The 22,754-nt window shown below is 39.9% G+C and overlaps 1 protein-coding gene across 1 annotated transcript in view; it reads left to right on the forward strand.

Annotated features, from left to right (window-relative positions):
• Positions 1 to 22,754, forward strand: part of LOC149158069 (cyclic nucleotide-gated ion channel 1-like) — a 418,588-nt gene that overhangs the window by 200,761 nt on the left and 195,073 nt on the right. The gene's annotated exons all lie outside the window — the stretch shown is intronic.

Raw genomic sequence — 22,754 nt, forward strand, 5'->3', positions numbered from 1 at the left:
AATCAATACTTCCAAACTATCAATACTTCCAACCAATCAATACTTCCAATAGCTATTCTCGTCAAGCAAGCCATCTCACCCACTAATGCTTCTATCAATAGCTATCTTCACGGGGAAGAACCTTCTATGGCTAGCTGTAAGGCTGGTCATCATCCAAAGCAAATAGTCCAGTTATCCGTTGTGACCGAACCAGAGCCATTGGTCTAAGAACATCTGTACAAGCTAGTAGTTCATGTTACCTAACCCTTCCAAATACATAGTATAGTGACAATCTGTCCGCATACCATGGCCAAGTTCGAATTATTTATGTGGGTGGCCCCTACATTCCACTAGCTGCCAGAAATAAAGTCGAATTGCCTATAGATCCTAAGTTTCTGCGTGTGGGTTCCTCCTCCTAAGCCAAAAATGATGCCAAAATTGTGTAGTTGCACCCCGTAACTAATACATTTGAGAAGGGACATGACAGTGAGGGATTTCCAAAAATTAATTTCTTTGATACTCACGAATTTTTCCACTTGGAGAATTTAATTTCTCTAAGACTCTAAATTTGATTCTAATTAATTAATTTTCTAGCTCAAGATTAATTTAGTTTTTCCAGAAAAATTAATTAATTGATATTCGAGGGGATTAAATATTTTACCATCCTCTAATATTTTAGCCATGGTGTCTAAGTATGAGGGACCATGCATTAAAATATTTTTTACATAAGATGATTACATTTTCAACCCTCAAAGGGGGAGCACTTGTTCGGTATAGACCCTCAAGTTACACACTCAATTCTGTGACACAACATGATCTAGTAGGCCAAGTGATTTGTAATAAAATAATTTAGCCAATTAGCTTAAATTATTCTCAAATCAACTTTACATAAGACTCGACTAAAGCACTAGGATTCACCTAAGACTTTGACGACAAATTCCACCCTAGCTTTGGGGTGAGGTTAGAGGGAAAAACTTTGCCGACCATCTGTGTTTAGAAACAGATGAATCAATGAGACGGAAAACCTCCTTGGATGAAATTTGTGCCAAAATAATAGACTTACCTTGGTTGTTACATACATACATGGTCTTACTAAAATCATTTACATTACAAATTTATAGAATTGGTTTACAATGACTCAATAAACCGATGTCCTAATGATCTTGATCTTTTGAAAAAATTGGTACGTTTGCTTCCTCGGAACTTTGACAAAAATGAGTGTAACCGACCCTTTATCCTGACATCTGCTTGTTGAAACATCAACATCCTGCATTTATATTGACACATCTCCAAGATATTCACTTGTCAAGGGTCATCTTTCTTTTCAGACCTTTTCCAAGGTCTTCATATCTTTCCCATGGAGATATCATAGTCAATTCTTCTAGTCATTGGATGTTGATTGCCTTCTCCATAGTTGCATCCTTTATGATCTCTTCTTTTCTCTTTATTCACATATTACTTCCTAGGAACTCCCAATCATAGTTCCTTCATTTTGTCAACCACCTCATATTCCATATGAGGACATATTATGTTGATTTCATCTAGTTAATATGTGACCCATGCCTTTACGCATCCTTTTAATGAAAGAGATCCTTTTCCCTTGATCATGCTCATGCATTCTTACTATCTGCAACTATATAATGACATGACTTTACTTATTGATCATATGCATACATACCTCTTTTCTTCTTTGGTCATCTAGACTTCCTTCAGCCGCTTCATGTCCTTGATTGAGAGTGCTTCAATCATCTTTGACATGCTGCATTCCTTTGTCATCATACCATCATTCTTTCAAACAATGAATTCCATCCAAAGTGGAATTCTCAGCGAGACATTTGCTTCTTCCAAGAGATGAACCTTCTAATGAAGATTCCATCAGAGGATCCTGATTATCCTTATCTTGTAGATGCTCTTTCCCAATGATGTATGATGAGCTCCATACTAGATGACTCTCTTCTACCCATAAGTACTACTTATGCTTTTAATGAGGTTATCAAGAGCTACTTCCTTCTAATGATGACTGTCATAGACTTCTATTCCAACTTTCTTTCAGGCTTCTTATTATGATGTCTTGAGCTCTTGCTCCAGTGGTATGTGATAATGATGCCATCTCCTAAATGATGCATCTGTCATAATGCTTTTCCTTTTTGACTGCCATGGTGAAGGCCTTTTTCCATCTTGCTGAGATCCAGACATCCATAATTATACAAGTTCTTTCTTCCATCATTTTTTCCCATCCATTTTTACTTCTTGTACTTGCAATATTTATTAACAAGCACCCCAAGCAAAGTATACGATACCAAAACATGATGCCAAGATTTTTAGGGTTCTTATGCAATCAAGAGGTCATCCTAGGGCTTCTAAATTTCAAACCCTAGATCAGATTTTATTCCCTCTTTATGTCATGCTAGGGTTTATCCCTTCCCTGGATTTCTAACAAACCCTAGAATCATATTTTCAACCCTAAAACATAAAATATACCATACATACCTTATGGTTACTTACCTTTGTTGAGATGACTTGCAATTCTGGATGCCATCTTCATTGGTGTGAGACATTCTTCACTGCACTCATCTGTTCCTTCATTCAAGTATATGATTGCCATAGAGCCCTTGATTACTGACCTTGGATCAATGTTTTTACAGCTTCACAGGTCTTCACGCAAAACTGATAGCTACAAGTGTAACAATGTCTCTAGTACAGTTCAACATTTGCTTGATGACTTGGACTGCTTCAGGTCTGCTTCCTTAGTCCTTTCAAACTTCAGAGAATATATGAGGTTGGTGACTGCACCTTTTGTGCCACATGAACTCAGTCACCACAAGATTTGAATTTATAAGTAGAGTAGAGTAATGATGTCACAAGGACACATCTTGAAGATGAGATCTATGCTATCACAAAGATAGAGAGATCTCAGAATCTCGGATCTGCAGTTGTTACTGTAGGTTTGACTTCATGGAGTGGTGCAAATAATCTAGACTTTTGCTTTTCAATGAATTCTGCTTTCAAATGATCTTGATAGTTGTCTGCCTGCAACTTTGACCTTCCCTCCAGCATTTTGACTGAGATTTTTCGGCCCTTTCTGTTGCTGCACGTGTGACAGGAATATGGTAAGGAATGACTCTAATTTTCTTTGCTTGGGCAACAAGTCTCCCTTCAAGATCTTGGCTTGATTGTTAATGCTTCTCTTATCCCTTTTGTAGCTCCTTGATCTGGTTGTTACTCGGTCTTGCTGTAGGTGAAGTGATGCTCTACATGTATGCATGTTGTTATGGAATATAACCTAGTCTTTTGTTCCATCTTGTAGTTAAAAAGGTCTTTGAAGGCTGCCTTTATAATGGATCTAGTCAAGAAATAGAGCCTAGGATTTGATCAAGTCTGTTTTGGAGATGTTCTTGAACTTGGCTCTTGAGTAGCTGCTTTTGAGGGTTCAATGTTCTTCTTGATGTCTTGTCCTCTCTTTGATTCTTCTTTTATTGCTCCAATCCTTGAGTGTCCTTTACTAAGCTGCCTTTCCTTTCCTTGACTTGTTACCTTAGCTCTGATACCATGTTGAGAAATCTAGGGGCAGCAAGATGAGTGATTTCTCTTTGATGATAATTGCTTGTGATTACTTTTTACTTCTCTTAGTTAGATTCTTCTTCAACTTGATTATTATTGTGTTCTTTTCATCAAACAATTACCAAAACATAAAGGACAATGAGACAAGAGGACACAAGATATAGGCGATCAGCCAGGGCCAAAACCTCTCCAATCTGAGAGGAAAACCCACAATAATTCTTCTTCTTATAGAATCTTCAATTGACGAATTCCAAGACCTAGACCCTTGACCAAATGACCCCTCCAAGACCACGTCACAACACTTCTTTCAATTAGCACTTCTTCCATAAAGTCAACGTTGGTAAAACTGAGTGCACCACATCAGACTTCGACTCTTCTTCAATTTTTCGGCACTTGTCACAGGTCTGCTATTTCGGTCTACTTGTGATCTTCTGAAATTCTTCACATGTGGACTGAATATGACATATTTACAAGGCTTCCCTTCTTTGCTGTGAATGATCTTCCTTTTATAATAACTCGACTCTATTGATCCATGACACTTTACTTTCTCGACTTCCTGAGATGACTGTAACTTTGACTTTCACTGCCACAGGAGGTAGCCCTAACTAGACTTGTACGAGTGAGATGAATAACCCAAAAGACAGTCCTTCCAATCTCTGTTCATTTCCTTCTTCGCTTGGTTTACACGAGCTTCTGTGCTATACAAAACAAACTGAATTGATGCCTCACAAATGAAGTCGAGCTTTCAATATATAACCTTCATGTCATTGCTTGTGGGCCGACTTGTCAATGTCCCTGGGCTGACTTGTCACAGTTTGGTAGGCTGACTTGATGCTTGAGTTTAGACGTGGTCTTGGAGGGTTCCTTTACTCCTTTTGACTCAAATAAAATTTCTTTTACAATATGTAACTTGCCCAAAATGGGTCTCTCATACATGACAATGACTCTAATGACTTGATGACTCAATAACAAACCCTAAGAGCTCACAATGGGAGCTTGACCTAAAAATAAATTTCCTTGAGCATGAAACCCATGCCTCAAGAACAACAATAAATTTATTTTTCTCATTACATCAAATACCTAAAATCATGGTTAAATATGTCATTATGAAGACCGAACCTAGTTACATATTTCAACACAAATGAGGGTCTGAACTTTGCAAGTTGGGTGAGAAAGGTGGTCCTATCTTCTTTCAACCAAGCTTATAGCTTGTAGGTAAGTTTATTAATGCACAACTAAACTTAGAATGATATGAAAGATACGAGTGATAACTTTAAGTGAGATTGTTAGATGACTTTTAAGTACTTCAAGTCAAATTACTTAAGATTCAATGATGTTCAACACAAGAGCATAAAAGATGTACTTAGAGAAAATTATAGGAACAATCTCAACTAAAGCAATGTGCCAATAAACCACTTGATTTTCTAAATAAAGTGCTTCAAAACCAATTTATCCAATGAATCGATGAGATAAGCAACTTCCAATAGATTATTTAATCACAAGATTTATTCAACGACTTAACAATCCCAAAGAGATAATGAGGAATGCTCAAAAGATATATAAAGTGGCATAAAAGATGTACTTAGAGAAAACTATAGGAACAATCTCAACTAAAGCAATGTGCCAATAAACCACTTGATTTTCTAAATAAAGTGCTTCAAAACCAATTTATCCAATGAATCGATGAGATAAGCAACTTCCAATAGATTATTCAATCACAAGATTTATTCAACGACTTAACAATCCCAATGCGATAATGAGGAATGCTCAAAAGATATATAAAGTGGCCTTAGCAATCTCAATGTTCTTTAAATGACAACATTAAGGAGAAAGAACAATATTATATCACTTTAGCAATTAGACACAATGTTCTTCAATAAGCAAGATGCTCTAAAAGTAACAAGAGAAAGGACAAGATACACTTATGCAATATCAATAGAACTTTAGAGCATTAGCAATCATTCAAGCTTCTTACAACAAGATATGAAATTAGATTCACTTCTTTAGAGCACAATTTCTTTAGATATCAAAGAGCACTTGTTATGCAATCTTGAGATGAAAATGGAGACAAAAGCAAAATTATGCCAATGATGTAAAATGCAAAGAGTGATCAGCAAGACAACAATTATATTTCCACAATGATTAGTCTAACCACTTAGATTAAAACCACTTAAATCACTTTTCCAATGAGAGAAATGATTCTTAAAAACCTCAAAATGAGTTTCTTGTGAATTTAGGTGTTTTTTTTTATCACTGCTATGATTTATTTCAGAGTTATAAAAGAATATATCAGACCTTATAAATCATATGACAATCCTCTTAAATAACTTAAAACACCATAAATTCAATGACTCAAATTCTTCTTATCACTTGAAATTAAATGTATGATGGTTATTGACTTACTTTAAAGTATTTTAGGGCTCTCTTAAGGTGTGTATTGAGAAATTTTACCACTAATATTAGATGACTTCAGATCTGATCATGAAATAGTGAGGAAAGAGATGAGGTTAGAGAGAAAAACCTTGGCCCTAAGGCCTTGCTAGATGGCTAGTTGACTTCCCAAAGTGCACTAGAGTTACTTCAAACACCTGCAACACAAATATTAACCTTGACAAACAATGGATCAACCCTCTTATGACTGAAGCTAGGGTTTCTAGGGTTAAATGATGGTATAATGAAATCTCAAGCCCTTGAATCCTTAATGACAAGTCTGCATAACCAAATGTTAGCTTGGAAAATCAATGGATTAATGACAAAATAATCCAAAAATCAACTTGCAACCCTTACCAACTTACCATGAGCCCGCAACCACAATTATTAGTGCCAAAATCAAGTGCCAAACTCTGAAATATGCCCAAAAATGAATGCAATGAAGGGATAAAGGCCTAATAAGGCCCTCGGCTAGGGTGAGAAGGCCTCCTAGGCCTGCGGCCTAGGGCTACAGGCCTACCAAGGCTTGCGGCCAAGCCCAAAAGGGAAGCGACTAAGGGTCTCAGGCCTTCTAAGGCATGTGGCCAAGAGGGAAAGCCCTTAAAAGGGTTGCCGCTAAAAATTAAAGGCCTTAGAGGCTTGCGGGAAGGGAAGAGAATCCCTCACAAGGGCTGCGGCTAGCAAAAACAAGCCCCAAAGGTGCTGTGGCTTGCCCAAGAGAAGCCAATAAGGCTTGCGGCTAGGCCTTAAAGGTTATCACTAGGGTTATAAGGTCCTAGAAGTGCTATGACCAGCTAGGGAAAGCCCTTAGGGGCTATGGCTAGGCCTAAATGGCCTCAAAATGCCCACAAAACCTATGCAAACACAAGTTTACCTCAAGAAAAACACCTCCAAAGGCTAGCGACTTCCTTCTTCAGTTGGACATTAAGCAAATGTGACTTGGGAAGGCTAGATCTTACCCTCTAGGGCCTAGATCAACCTTCTTCTCTTGAATGAATAGCCCAGAAATTAATTTCTTCTTCAAACCCTTGAGCTATCACCTGCACAAATGAAATAGAGAAGACCCAAGAACCCAATATATACAAAAATTGAAATAAAACCACAAAACCCCAACAATTATTTACAAAACTTAAAAAATTAACAAGGGTTAGTGGAAAAATAATTTACAAGTATGTACAATATTTACAAAATAAATTTTTCCCTCATTAGCACACTAACCTTTATGGCACAAGTAAAATAATTTTGGAAATAATGAGAGAATAATTTTTTAAATTATTGCAAAGTCCTCCTGCATAAAGATTTTCGTTAGATCAAGACTTGGAGCCAAACAAGGGTGTGATCCCCTCATAGTCTGTGAACTTGGAAGCCAAGGGCTAGAGCACCTTGTAACTCAATTCACTTCAAAATGATAGATTATTAAACAAAAGGGGTTTGATTCACACAATAGATCTATAAGCCTAGAGAAACCTGCTAGACTTCACTAGATCTAGAGCATTTACTCTCACCCAATACCTAAGGCAAGATACCTGTACCAATAGATGTTCCTACTACTGGCAATTGAAATAATAATCAATGATATAATGGCTCAAAGCATATCAAATAAACATCCAGCATGTACCACAGATCAGCAAATGGGAGACACCTTGAATTGAACCCAAAAGACTTTTTATTAAGTGCAAAAAATTTTAGCAGAGTCTTGCTCAATACATCAGATACTCGTTAGATCATCCAAAGATGAAATGAGGAGTTTGATAGCTTCCTTATATAGAAAATGAGAGAATAAACCCCCCCAAGTGGAATTAACGACTAGTTGGCTTGATCCTCGTCCAAATAATCTCATCTGTCAATCTTCTTTTGAAAATAACTTGATCTACACTGTTGATTTTTTAGTTTTAAGCAAAATTTTGAATTTTTCTTAAAACCCCTTTTTTTATTAATCCAAAAAATAATATTTTGGATTAATATCCTCAAAAAATTCACTTTGACTTAACCACCAAGGTCCAAGGGGTCAAATTTTCTTAAAAAATCCATTTTTCCCTTGGTGGAGGACCTCCAAAATTTAATTCTTTTTTGACCCACGAATTTTTTATTATTTTCCACTTGGAGAGAATTTAATTTCTCTCAAATTATTTTTGACTCAAATAATTAATTTTCTGGCTAATTATTTCTTTTTATTTTTGCCAAAAAAATTAATTAAAAGACTCAAGAGGGGAATAAATATTTTTCAACCCTCCAAGTGTGTCTATAATAAAATAATTTAGCCATGGTGTCTAAATATGAGTAACCATGCACTAAATTATTCTTAAACACACTTTTACATCAAATATTACATTATCAACCCTTAGAAGGGGAAATACACATTTGACATAGACCCTCAAGACATTACCCAATTCTGTGACAAGACACATGATCTAGTATGAAAAATACATAGACTCGATAAACACTAGGACTCACCTAAGACCTCGTCAACAAATTCCACCCTAGCTTTGGTGTATATCTAGGAGCAAAACTTTGCCGATTATCTGTGTTTACAAACACGTATAATTCAGGGAGGTTAAAAAACTCCCTAGTATGAACTTTGAAGTCCTTTGACAAAAATCAGAGGCTTACCTAGGTGTTGTTACATGGCTTAATAGTCATACTAGAATCATTTACAATAAACTTGTAGAATTTGGGTTTACAATGATGAAATTGGAAGCTGAGTGATGATAATGATCTCTGAAAAAGTTTAGCCATTGCCTTGTACTCTACTTCTCGGACTGTTGACAAAAGTGTGGTCAACAGGACTCAACCAATGGTATTTGGATGACCCATGGTAATTACCCATGGTATTTTGATACCCATGGTATTCAAATGAACTGTGGTAATTGCCCATGGTATTTTGATAGCCCTGACATAAAGAGGAAGACTAGAGCTCACTCATGGGCATGCTTTTTTGGATATTGCCTCTTTGAATATTATTTTGTTAACTCTTGGAGCTTAGCTTGGAGATTAGTTTCAGTGGTGAGATATCCACCCTAGCTGATCCAAATCTAGATTGGCTTCAATGTTGAGATCATACACCCTAGTCAATCAAGGTAGGAGCCACCTAGGCTTCTCATTAGTGCTAATGAGGAGATCGAGGGGAGAGATCAACTAGATCCCTCACTAGGACTTCAACATTGAAGGAGCAAGTACATTCTGTAGGCTAAGGACGTGATTGTATGCAAGCTGATTACACCATAGGAGAGGTTTGAAGTGAAAGTGGAGATTTTGCAGGGAAAATTAGCAAGTTTGCTATCATATTCCTAGGGAATTTTTACAGTAAATAACAAAGCATACATAGACAAAAAAAAATCCACAAAAATTAAACACATGAATCAGACCATGAATATGCACCAAAAACTGCAATGCTGAGCCATTTTATTATAATATGAAGAGGGTACAATGAGGTGCTAGAAAGAGTGCACCTGGGCCTGCTCAAGGCAAGCTAGCTAAGCCAAAATGAATAATAAGAAGTCCCCCTAAAATATGTTGCTACTCTATCTCCTGAATTTGTATTGAACTGCCAAAAATACGCTGCTGGGTGTGAATATCTGCTGCTAGGGCCTCCTCTAGTGCTCAGAAAATTTCGGGAAATTAACCTCGACCTCTCCAACAAATACCCAAAATAACCCACGAAGTAATTGTGCTATGGCTGACCTTGGAATTTCGGCCCTCTTTTCCCTCTATGGCTCTACTGCTGGGAAATTCGACCCACCTGTCAATCCTGCTGCAAATGGCCTCAAAAATAGTTGCAATCTACAAGCAAATACTCTCTCGGGCTCCTCAAATCTTAGGCCCGAACTCCCTTCACTCCTTAACTCCCAAGTGTGCCTCCTCCAAGCACTGTGCAGTCCTTGCGCTGCTGTTAGGGACTCCTCCCACAAACTCGCACTCCCGCTACTGGAACAATCTGAAAATGATGGAACTCCCTCCTTGGGATGGCACTCGAAGTCTATCGAAGCAAGGGTTGAGATTTCCGCTCGGAAACACTCGTGTGCTAAACAACACTTGTAGACTTGGCTTTAGCTCAAGCATGTTTTGTCAAAGACAAGTTTTCTGAATAGATGAATGAATGACCAAATGAGTGCCTTCCCTTCCTTTTTGTCAAAATGCCTCCAACGTGCTCATGTCGGCCCATCTTGATTTCCTCCCACCGAATTTCCCTCCAAGGCATGCGTATTTCTCCATGTGGGCCGCAATTCTCCATGTGTGGCCCCCACGCTCCACTAGGGGCTTGATATTCTCTTCCTCTAATGTTTGGGACATGATTTTAATCGAAAATCAATGTGGGGCCTTTAAACCCATATTTCCTAAGTGAAAACATGAATTAAGACAAAATTGATCAAAATTGATATTCCACTTAGCAATACTGCTAAGTGGGAATATCATAGTCCTCCCCGCCAAGACGTTGCTTGTCCTCAAGCAACTGTAATGAAGGATGCTGAAGTATTTGCTCCCCTTCTCAAGTGGCATCATCATCTGGTAGGCTCCTCCATCTGATCAGAAACTCCTTAATGACCCGGTTCCTCAAATGCCTCTCTCAAATGTCAAGAATAGCCTCTGGCTCCAGAACTAAGTGCCCCTCATCATCCATAAGGGGTAGATCTGTAGCTGCTGTCACCTGCTGCCCCAGTGCCTTTTTCAGGCAGGACACATGAAAAATGTTGTGCATCTGACTACCCGAGGGTAGCTCCAGCGCATATGCTACCTCCCCAGCTCTATGAATGACTCAGTATGGCCCATAAAAACTAGGCTTGAGCTTCTCGTCCCCCTCCTGCTTGAGCGATGACTGCCTGTATGGCTGAAGCCTCAAGAAGACGAAATCCCCTACCTCAAATTGTCTCTCAACTCTACCCCTGTCTGCATAAAGTTTCTGTTGGTTTTGGGTTGTCTGCATGTTGTCCTTGAGAGCCCGCAAGATATCTTGGCTGATCTAGGAGGATCTCGTCAGATCAGTTACACAGTTCAGAGTCATTGTCAGCAATTCAGTCTGGTTTCGACAATATTGTTTATGGTTCAAGTTGTCCAGTGTTGTCAATGGTTGATATGGTTTTCATGGTGTTCAATTGATATGGGTTTGTACCTGGCTGTCGACATGTGTTTGTCATCAGTTCTGCCAGGATTTGGTCATCGACATGTGTTTGTCATTCGCCTCGCAGGATTTGGGTTGTCGACATGAGGTTGTCATCCACTTTGTAGGATTTGGTGTCGACGTGGGTTTTGTCATCCACTCATAGGTTTTGATGTCGACAGGTTTGTTGTCATGTGACGTTTGTTGCTAACGTCGCTTGGTGACAATTGGTTGTAAATGGTTTTGATGTAAAGGTCTAAACCTATACTAAACCCTAAACCTAGAACCTAATGCAATCATTCAAAAATGCATTAAAAACCATTAAACCTAAGCTCTAGACCTTACCCTAAGTTCTAAACCTATCAAAATATATTACATTACAAATTTATGTAATAGACCAACACCAAAACAACATAAAAAAAACCCAATTTCCTAAGTCTAACCCTATGTATGAACTCTCGGCCAATACATTAAACAATACAATACATTGCAAATAAAACATATCAGTCCCTAACCACGGGGTTAGACCGCGTCGGAGACCGCAGGCATAGACTACTACATGTGAGCTGCGTTTGGATAAAACCATCGGGGTTAAGTTAACCGTCGGCTTGGAAACGCACGGGGGATTGTTAACCATGTAAACAGGCAGTGTTAGTTAACGGGGCAGAGTTCAGTCTAACCGCAGCGGAACCATTAGCATTAACTGTAACATGTGAACAATCATAACCAGAACTGCCGGAGCATTGGTAGCCGGAATTGCTGGGGGAAGACTGCGGAGGTGGAAGTTGGTGGTTAGACCGCAGCCTATTCACATGGGCGGTCAACCTCCTCCGCCCAGTCAGTAAGCTGCCAACGGCTATGGTTTAATACAAAGTCTAAAAGTGGGTTTTCATTGCAGTTTTGGTGCTATTTTAATGCAACCACCTTGTAACCATTACCTAAGGTGTCTCTAGGTCATAAGATCGAACCAAATCAAATACATTCATGCCAATATTGGCTTGTGAGGCTTCGAATGTTCTCGCAACCTTATAAATACATTATTTTTTCATGTAAAGGAGAGGAGAGTGGTTTTGGATTTTGTATGCAGGTTTTGGAGGTCATAGTCGTTTTTGTTTTCAGTGTAACAGGAGCATCCAGAGTCAGAATTGGGAACCGTGACAGGCATTGGAAAGCTGGTTCAAAGAGCTATCCTTTGACAGTGACCAGAAGTGCCTGCATGCACATTCAGTTCGGTCAAATTGCTGTGTAATTTACCTCCTTGATTTCAATCCAAATAAAGCAGTCACCCATCTTGAAAGTAGACCCGGAGACGTAGTCCATCAGGGACGAACTCCGTAATCAATTTTGCTGTCTGGTATTGCTGTGTTTTTGCTGTTTTCACTTTTGTTATGCATCTTACTTATGTTTTATCAGCTGTCGTAAAGTCTTTCTTCTCAAGCAGCTCTCTCGGTTTCCGCACTTTCAGTTAACATTCTATTCATTAATGGCTAATCAATTCTACATCAGTTTTAAATTATGATCATTTCAGATCATTGGCTCTCTTGTATCCAATCCTTGGCCCTAGGGGCCTTGCTATCTCCAAACATCACCTCAGCAAAATACAATGCATCGTAACCGTATAGAGCTCAGAATGGAGACATACCTATGGACATGTGGTACGTGGTGTTGTAGCAGTGTTCTCCCAAGTGTAACCATCGTATCCATGCTTGCTGATGGCCCGTCACATAGTTACGCAAGTAACCCTCCAGCCATTTGTTAACTATATCTGTCTGCTCGTTTGTCTGGGGAACTAGTGCTTGGAGTGAGCTCAGTTCCCACCAGTAGGAATAGCTCGTGCCAAAATCCCCCCATGAACCTGCTGTCTCGGTCACTGACAATGGTCTTCGGAAGACCATGTAGCTAAAACACCTCTCTAAAAAAAATTCGGCCACCTGTGAGGCCGAGTACTGGGCTGAGATGGCAAAGAAATGTGCAAACTTCGTCAATCGATCAACCACCACGTAAATGCAATCTTTGCCCTGTACTATGGGCAACCCGGTAATGAAGTCCATTGACACACTCTGCCATTTCCTGTCAGGGATAGGAAGAGGCTGTAGCAACCCTGTAGGGTGTGACTGCTCACCCTTGTTCCTCTGGCATGTGTCACACTCCCTGACATGCCTTAGAACGTCATCCTTCAGGCCCCTCCATGCAAAACGCTCCCTGATGGCCCTATACGTCTTTGTGAACCCCTGGTGCCCTGCGAGTGGTGAGTCATGGGAAGCCTGTAAAATATTCTCCCTCAATTGGGAGTTAGGCACCAAGTAAATCTGGTCTCTGAAGTAAATCACCTCGTTCATCACTCTGTACCGGTCATTTGTCACCGCCCCATCAAGGACCTCACATGCAAATTGGTCCTTGGAGTACTCCACCATTAACTATGCCCTCCAATCCGGGGCAATGCTCATCAGTGAAAAGGCAGCCGGTCTCCTAGACAATGCATTTGTCACCACGTTGTGCTTCCCTTTGACATACTCAATGTCAAAGTCGTACGCTTGGAGTTTTATCACCCACTTCTACTGCCTCTCTTGCAACTGCTTCTACTCTAGGAGAAACTTGAGGTTGTTGTGGTTTGACTTTGTTGATTTCTGGTAGCATCGGATATGCTCTAAGTCTCAAATTTTGCAGGGAGGCTTAGACATATGTATTCCACAATACCTAGAAATCATTTTGGGAAATTCCACCCAAAGACAGTTTTATTAAAATAATTAATTATTTTTAATGGGACCCTAAGTCTAAACTTAGGAAATTAAAATAATTAATGGGTATTAATCTAAACTGTGGGTGTAACTTCTAGAAGAAGACGAAGATCGAGTCCAAATGATCTGAGCCATTGATTAGAATCTAATCTGGGCCATTGGTTCTCAACTGGAAGATTATAAGGACATCAATAGGCATTTGGAAAATACACTAGAGGCAGATACTCAGTTACCCAAGTAAGATCGATTTTCTCACTGGTCGAAGTTCGGCAAGAGAAAATTGAATCAGAGGGAGAGTTGCAGGTGAGAAGGAGAGAGAGGGTATCAACATCAGTCTAAAGGTCAGGAGCAGAAGATGTAGAGCAGAGGGAGGACAACGCAGAGGTTGTGACGAAAAGGAGGGACAGCGCAGAGGTAGTGTGACGCTTGGATTGCACAGTTCTCACGCAGTGGCTGACGCAATGAGATGCAGAGGGGGCAGCAGGTCCTCTCCTAGATCAGAAACTCATCGAGAAGTGTCTGTAAAATTTATCACAAAGAATCCTCTTCTATTCTGCTAGTTGTATCTTGTACATGAGATTTTTGCTGAAGAATAATAAAGAAACCCTCATCTGTTGCATCGGTTTTCCCACATTGGGTGTTTCCGGGGATAATTGTCCAAAAAAACTATGTCATCGTGGTTATACTTGTGCTAGTATTTTTATTCACTTTCTGCAGTATTTTAATTGTGAAGGCTACAACAGAATTTATTTCGATATTTGTTGTAGAAACACTGTGAATAACTTATTTCTGAGTTAATAAGTAGAAGAAATAATATTAATCACTGCAGTTGGATTTCTATTTAGAAATTTTCACATGGTATCGAAGCAAGGTTAAGCAGGAGTGCAGACCGGAAGAGCCAACGTTCAAGAGAAGGAGGGAGTTCGAAACTACTGCATGGGCAGAAAATCGAATCCCAGAAGAATTGCACAGTTCAGCCTAAGAGGGAAAATTTCTCATGAGAAAATCTCTCTGAGAGAGTCGATAAAGAGGAAGATTCAAAATTTGAAGTTTGCCAGTGATAAAGGTAGCAACGCAGAAACTGAAGCGCATAGCAGTCTTCAGGAGAAGACAGTTTTTCCTGCAAAAGTTGTTGGGGCAGGGTAGTGTTAGAGATAGTTAGAAAAATATCTCAAAGATGGAAACTCAAGATGTCTTCGAATTATCTTCCAGATTAGAAGAAGAATTCGTATGCTTAGCAAGTTTCGTGTCAGCAGATGTGTGGTACTTTGATAGCGGGCTTTCAGCCCATATGACTGGAGTACGAGAATATTTCTCAAGCTATTAAGAAGAAATGGACTTCCAGATTACTATGGGAAACAGAATGAAGTGCACTCCTGCAGGGAGAAGCACCATAACATTTCAGACGGAAGTAAGAACCAGCATTTGAGCCACCAATGTTCTGCATGTGCTCGGGTTAGGAATGAATTTGATTTCAGTGTCCCAGTTACAGGACAAGGGATAAGATGTATACTTCGTTGGAAAGAAGGTATATGTCAAACATCCAAGCTGGAAGAAGAAGAGACAAATTGGAGCTCGAAGCAACAAACTATATAGGTTGCAGCTCGAGTCTCCAATGGCACTGATAGGCAGCAGTCATAATGGTGAAAAAGAACTGAATCAATTATGGCACAGGCAAATGGGACACTTACACCATGGAGCACTGAGGATGCTCAAAGAGACCGTTACATGAGTTCCAGTCCTTAGTACTGAGCATGATGATTTATGCAAAGGATGCGTACTAGGGAAGTATGCTAAAACAACTTTTTCCAGAAGCAACAATAGAGTAAAATGTGTATTGGGATTGATACATTTAGATATCTGTGGTTCAATGTCCACAAGAGCTCTTAGTGGTGGCGAATAATTCGTCACCTTTATTGATGATCACTCTAGAAAAACCTGGATCTATTTCTTAAAGACCAATGATGAGGTCTTTGATCGATTTAGAAAGTTTAAGGCTCTCGTTGAAAACATGATAGGGAAAAAGATAAAGGTATTGCGTTCAGATAATGGTGGAGAATATACAGACAAAGACTTCACAAATTTCTGCGCAAAGGAGGGCATCAAAAGAGAATGGACAACTCCATATAATTTGGAGCAGAATGGAGTAGCAGAGCAGAAAAATAGAGCTATTGTTGGGGCAACAAAAGCTATGTTTTATGATTAGGACTTGCCTAGATTCTTATGGGCAGAGGCTTGCAACACAATGGTATATATCCAGAATAGAACTCCTCAAAAAGCGTTGGGGAAGAGAACGTCCGAAGGTTTCTTCACAGGGAAGAAGTCAGAAGTAAGTCATCTCAGGATATTTGGAGGCGTGGCATATTGTCACATTCCAGACGAAAAACGCAGTAAACTGGATCAGAGTGCAGAAAAGGGGTACTTCGTAGGATATAGTGAGACCTCAAAGGCATATAGAATCTACATTCCTAGCAGTAGGAAGATTGTAGTGAGACGGGATGCGAAATTGATTGAGGATAGAGCTTTCAGGAAATCTCAAGAGATGCCAGTAGAAGGTCAGTCAGTAGATGTTCCATTAGTCCAACAACAGCAGGGGCAGCAAGGAGGACAGGCAAGAGGACAGACACCTAGATCGAGTACAATGACTAGTACCAACATTTCCTCAGAAGAAGGAAATATAGATAGTTCTCAGTAGATGGAATGACAGGACCAGGAGGAGGAGTTGATTGAGCCTCCCACCACCAGTGGTAGAAGCAGTAGGGAAGTATGGCAGACACAGAGGGACGCAGAGGAGTTTGTTGGAGTTCCTAGAACCAAGAAGAGGCAACGTAGACAGCGTGGCAGATACCAGGCCTTGGTAGCACAGGTTGAAGAACCCTCTAGCTCTCAGGAAACCATTCAACACCAAGTTTGGGTGGATGCCATGGTAGAAGAGTATACTTTTGTCATGATGAATGCTGTCTGGGAAGTAGTACCTAGACCAGAGGATAGATCAGTTGTAGGATCAAGGTGGATCTACATGATCAAGTATGCTGCAGAAGGAATGATAGAGAAGTACAAGGCTAGGTTCGTTGTAAAAGGATACGCACAGAAAGAAGGAATAGACTATGAAGAGACCTTTTCCCCAGTGGCCTGATATACCTCTATTAGATCCGTTATATTCCTAGCAGCTCAAATGGGAGGGAAGATTCACTAGATGGATGTCAAGACAACATTTCTGAATGGGGTGATAGAAGAAGAGGTGTATATAGAACAGCTTGAAGGCTTCGAAACGCATGAAAAGAGAACTCATGTGTGCAGATTAAAGAAAGCCCTATATGGGCTCAAGCAGGCACCTAGAGCATGGTATGGTCGGATTGGTAGTTACTTGCAGCAGTTGGGATTCGTAGAGAATGAGCCACTTATTTTGGTATTATATGTGGATGACTTGTTTTTAACAGGGTCATCTAGGCTCATATAGGACTGCAAGAAGAATCTTGAAGCAGGAGTCGACATGAAGGATATGGGGTTGATGAAGTATTTTCTAGGGTTGGGAGTTTGGCAGAAGAATGGGGAGATCTTTCTTGGGCAAGGAAGATGTGCTAAAAAATCCTAAAGAGATTCAGAATGCAGGATTGTCGACCCATGGCTACTCCCATGAGCACCAACTGGAAGAAAATAGATGCATCAGGAGACAAGGAGGTGGACCCCACCTTGTACAGATAGATCATTGGGTCGCTCATGTATCTGGTCAACACTAGGCCAGACATTTGCTTCGCTGTCAACACCCTTAGTTCATGGTGGAACTGAAAAGGGTGCATTGGGCAGCGACTAGGCACATTTTGAGGTATGTGTGTGGAATAGTCAGATATGGGTTGAGATACTCCCGAGGGGATGACGTCAGATTGAATGGATTCACAGATGCAGATTGGGTAGGTAGTTCAATAGACCGAAAAAGTACATTTGGGTACTTCTTCAGTGTTGGATCAGGAATGATCTCTTGGTGTAGCAAGAAATAAAAGTCAGTAGCTCTGAGCTCAACAGAAGCTGAATATATGGAAGCTAGCACAACTACGTGCGAAGCTATATGGCTTAGAAAACTGCTAGTGAGTTTGTTCAGAAAAAAGGATGGAAGTGACCATGATTTACTGCGATAATCAGAGTTGTATCAAACTCTTTGAGAATCTAGTATTTCATGATCGATCGAAACACATTCATATCAGATGTCACTTTTGTCAGAGGCTATGTTCAGCGTGGGGCAGTGCAACTGCAGTATGTCCTCACAGGAGATCAGGTAGCAGGTGTACTCACAAAGGCTCTAGGAAGAGCTAAGTTCATTCTGTTCAAAGAGCAGATGGGTATGGTAGAGAATCCGTTTCAGTAGCAGAAACAATTAATTTCTTAGTTACAGTGGCAGGGAATGAGAGAGAGTTGTAGTACAGATGCAGTGTTGGTAGTGGTAGGGTCAGCACCAGTACATATGCAACATTTGCGCAGTAGTTGGTGGGAAGTGATGTCAGACATCAGCAGCGCAGAGGGAGATGTCACAGAACATGGGGATACTTCGACAGGTCACATTGCTAGAGCACATTCCTCATTAAAAGGGAGTGTTTATTTCTGGTAGCATCGGATGTGCTCTAAGTCTCAAATTTTGCAGGGAGGCTTAGACATATGTATTCCACAATATCCAGAAATCGTTTTGGGAAATTCTACTTGGAGACAGTTTTATTAAAATAATTAATTATTTTTAATGGGACCCTAAGTCTAAACTTAGGAAATTAAAATAATTAATGTATATTAATCTAAACTGTGAGTGTAACTTCTAGAAGAAGACGAAGATCAAGTCAAAATGATTTGAGCCATTGATTAGAATCTAATCTGGGCCGTTGGTTCTCAACTGGAAGATTATAAGGACATCAAGGGGCATTTGGAAAATACACCAGAGGCAGATACTCAGTTACCCAAGTAAGATCGATTTTCTCACTGGTTTAAGTTCGGCAAGAGAAAATCGAATCAGAGGGAGAGTTGCAGGTGAGAAGGAGAGGGAGAGGGTATCAACATTAGTCTGAAGGTCAGGAGTAGAAGACACATAGCAGAGGGAGGACAACACAAAGGTTGTGACGCAGAGGAGGGACAACGCAGAGGCAGTGCGACGTTGCGACTGCGCAGTTCTCACTCAGGGGCTGACGCAGTGAGACGCAAAGGGGGCAGCACGTCCTCTCCTAGATTAGAAACTCGTCGAGAAGTGTTTGTAATATTTCTCACAAAGAATCCTCTTCTATTCTGCGGGTTGTATCTTGTACATGAAATTTTTGCTGAAGAATAATAAAGAAACCCTCATCTGCTGCATCGGTTTTCCCACATTGGATTTTTCCGGGGACAATTGTCGAAAAATAACTGTCATCGTGGTTATACTTATGCTAGTATTTTTCTTTGCATTCATTTTCCACAGTATTTTAATTGTGAAGGCTGCAGTAGAATTTATTTCGTTATTTGTGTAGAAACACTGTGAATAACTTATTTCTGAGTTAATAAGTAGAAGAAATAATATTAATCATTGCAGTTGGATTTCTATTTAGAAATTTTCACAGTCTTGAACTTGAACCGATTCCTCACCAAGTACTGTCTGAACTTGGCTAGCGCATGCATGATGGCTAGCATCTCCTTGTCATTAGATAGAGTACAACCTCTCATGGGGCAATAGTTTCCGACTCTTGAAGGCTATGGCGTGCCCTCCCTGCATCAAAATTGCACCTATACCCTCTTTGGATGCATCACACTCCAACACAAAGGGTTGGGTGAAATCTGGAAGTGCCAATACAGGACAACCAGTCATGGCCTGTTCAAGGCGATCAAAAGCCACATGTGTTGTAGCTGTCCAGTCAAAGGCCCCCTTCTTCATTAGATTGGTGAGGGGAGCTACCAACTGAGAGAAGCCCTTTACGAACTTCCTGTAGTAAGTGCGGATGGCCACAAATCCCCTCAACTCTATCACATTTCGGGGCTTTGGCCAATCTCGGATGGCCCTGATCTTCTCCTCATGGACCCTCACACTGTCCTCTCAAATGATGTGCCCTAGGTAGAACATCTCTGTCAAGATGAACTCGCACTTAGAAAACTTCTTATAGAACTGATGCTCCTCCAAAATGCACAACATAGTCTCTAAGTGCTGCAAGTGCTCCTCCCATTTCCGGCTGTAGATCAAGATGGCATCAAAGAACACCAACACAAACTTCCGCATCTGCGCACGAAACACGTGGTTCATGTAGGATTGGAAAGTGGTTGGTGCGTTGGTTAGACCAAAAGGCATAACCAGAAACTCGAAGTTCCCATAGTGACACCTGAAAGCGGTCTTAGGGACATCCTGGTCCCTCATCCTGATCTAGTGGTACCCTGAGCATAGATCAATCTTGGTGAAGAATTTCGCTCCCCTCAGCGTGTCCATCAGCTCATCCATACGTGGGATAGGGTAGCGGTTCTTCATGGTATTCTTATTAAGGACACTGTAGATAATGCACATCCGTGGAGACCCATCCTTCTTCTTCACTAGAACAACTGATGAAGCAAAAGGGCAAGAGCTATGCCTGATGTGCCCAAGTGCCAACAACTCATGAATAACCCTCTCTATCTCATCCTAATATGCCTTGGGATGTTGGTAAGGGGTAGTAATCACGGCCTGTACCCCCGACTCTAGCGCAATGATATGCTCAAACCCCCAGTTAGGTGGTTGACCTGACGGTATGTCTCCAAACACTACTGGGTACCTGTCCAAAACGACCTGTATATCTGGGTGTGGTGGCTTGGGGTTGATCCCCAGCCTCTGAAATCCTGAACTCTACATCCCGCTCAATGTCCTCGTGTCTTGTTGACCCTGCCGCCTGCACCTACCTACAAGTCAGTGAGAAAATCCTTCAACCCCACAAGGTGTGGTTGGTGGCAGGGAACTAAGAGAAGGGGCTATCACACTAATCCCAACTCTCTCCGTTTGAGCTATCTCCTAGGTTAGCTAAGGAGGGTGGTCCCTAATGAAAAGTTAATTTAAAAAGGATGTGAGTTTCTAGGAGAGTGTTATAGTGAAAATGGATTATTTCTTTAAGATTTATAAGCAAAACTGATATGAGCAATAACCATAAATATATAAGATAAGCATGAAATACATAAACAACCAGTGCCTTCAAAGTATTGCTCTTTAAGAAATGAAATTGTATTTGCTTAGAATGAAGTGAAAGGCTTTCAAATGGAAAGCCAAAATAAACCTGAAAAGTGAAACACTAAATTGTTAGCACAAGATATTATAAATGCTTTCAAGATGAATAAGTCGACAAATCAAAGCATGGAAACTATCTTGCTCAAAAGGTTACAAAAATAAGTCAAATGTTAGACCAAGATGACAACGAAGTATGTTACAAAAATAATCTACAAGAGGCTAGGCCAAAGAGTATGAGCAAACTCTCTTCTTTGACTAGCCATGACTTAGCTCTTTGAAATAGCCAGATATTGATAAATGAAGTACAATACGTAAAAAATAAATTTTTCCAAGTTTGATATTTTGATGCAAGAAATAAAAGCTTTAAGAAACTTGAAAGAATCCCTGCAAAACACATAAGATATATATGAGACTTTGGAATTCAAAACATGCAGGTTCTCTATGAATATTTTTCAAAAATGGGTTGATTCCTCCGAGAATTTCCCCTCACGCTTGATCAAATAATGATTCATCTACAAAATTTCACCAAAAATCATTAAATCGATATGAAATTATATAAGTGTAGTGGAAAGAATTCCTAGAGATACATTTATTATCCACTCGAACATTTTTTTTCCTAAAACAAATAATTAATTTTTATGCTAATATGAGATAGCCGCATACTAACATAACTTGAAACAAGCATGAAAGAAATAATGACATGAGGAAATAAATAGAAGCATAACAACAAGTCAAGAATTTACCACACATGCAAGGAGAAGAACACCATCACGCTTTACCCCAAAGACTTTTGTATTATATTACAAGTAGTTAATACAATCCCGCAGAGTCTCCTAAAGCACAATAGCTCGTATTACATGTACAATGTGAGAGCCCCTGGCTCTATTATATAGAGAGTTTGGAGCAAATCCCAATGAAGAATGACAATGACAAATGGCATTGGAGCCAATCCCAATGTAGAAATGATTAAACAAGTGGCATGAGGTGACAATCCCAAAGAGAAATTTGAATTTGTTGAATAGATCTCCAATGCCAAGTGTAAAAATCGAATTCTGGGAAGTGGACATCATTTTCTTCTTCCCTTATGTGCCAAATTCGAATTTTATGATAAAATGACAAGTGTATATGGGTGGTAACCCATGTGGTGACAGTTTCCCACAAAAATCTCCACCAAATATTCTCCCAAATGTGCATTAACTTCACAAATTCAAATTTCCAAGTAAGCAGCTTTCTCCTTTTATGCCAGAAATTCGATTTTATTCGAGCACGTCCTTTCCTTGATTTTAGGAGTCCACATCATTTTGGGACTTCACTTTAACTCCTCCATAATTTTCCACCTCATTTCCACAACATTTAGCATATGTGGATATTTGTTTTTCTCCATTTATTTAATTTCTGGCTTAATTAATTGCCAGATTTCCCACTAAATTTAGGAAAAGTGGGTTTTGAGGGTTCAAAACACATTTTTAACCCATCAAAGTGTTCATAGTAGAATGTTGAGGGTGAGAGGTGTAATTTTGATTACTCATACCGCATACAACTTCTCTAGACTAGACTTATTACAATTTAAATACAATTTTATTTGCGATTTTTGACCTGCGAGAAATCTAAAAATTTAAAAATGACTAGCTAGACCCAACCAAATTCCACGAAATTTTTTGTGTGATCTAGTATGGTAATATACATCGAATCTAGACACTAAAATGTGTTAGGGGCTCAACCTTGAAACCGTCACCTCGACTTTGGGGTAAAACGTGAGTGAAAA

This window comes from Pinus tabuliformis, chromosome 5_2 (assembly GCF_031772625.1).
Source record: "Pinus tabuliformis cultivar Carrire ecotype Pingquan chromosome 5_2, CPIR1, whole genome shotgun sequence".
In the NCBI taxonomy this organism is placed as follows: domain Eukaryota; kingdom Viridiplantae; phylum Streptophyta; class Pinopsida; order Pinales; family Pinaceae; genus Pinus; species Pinus tabuliformis.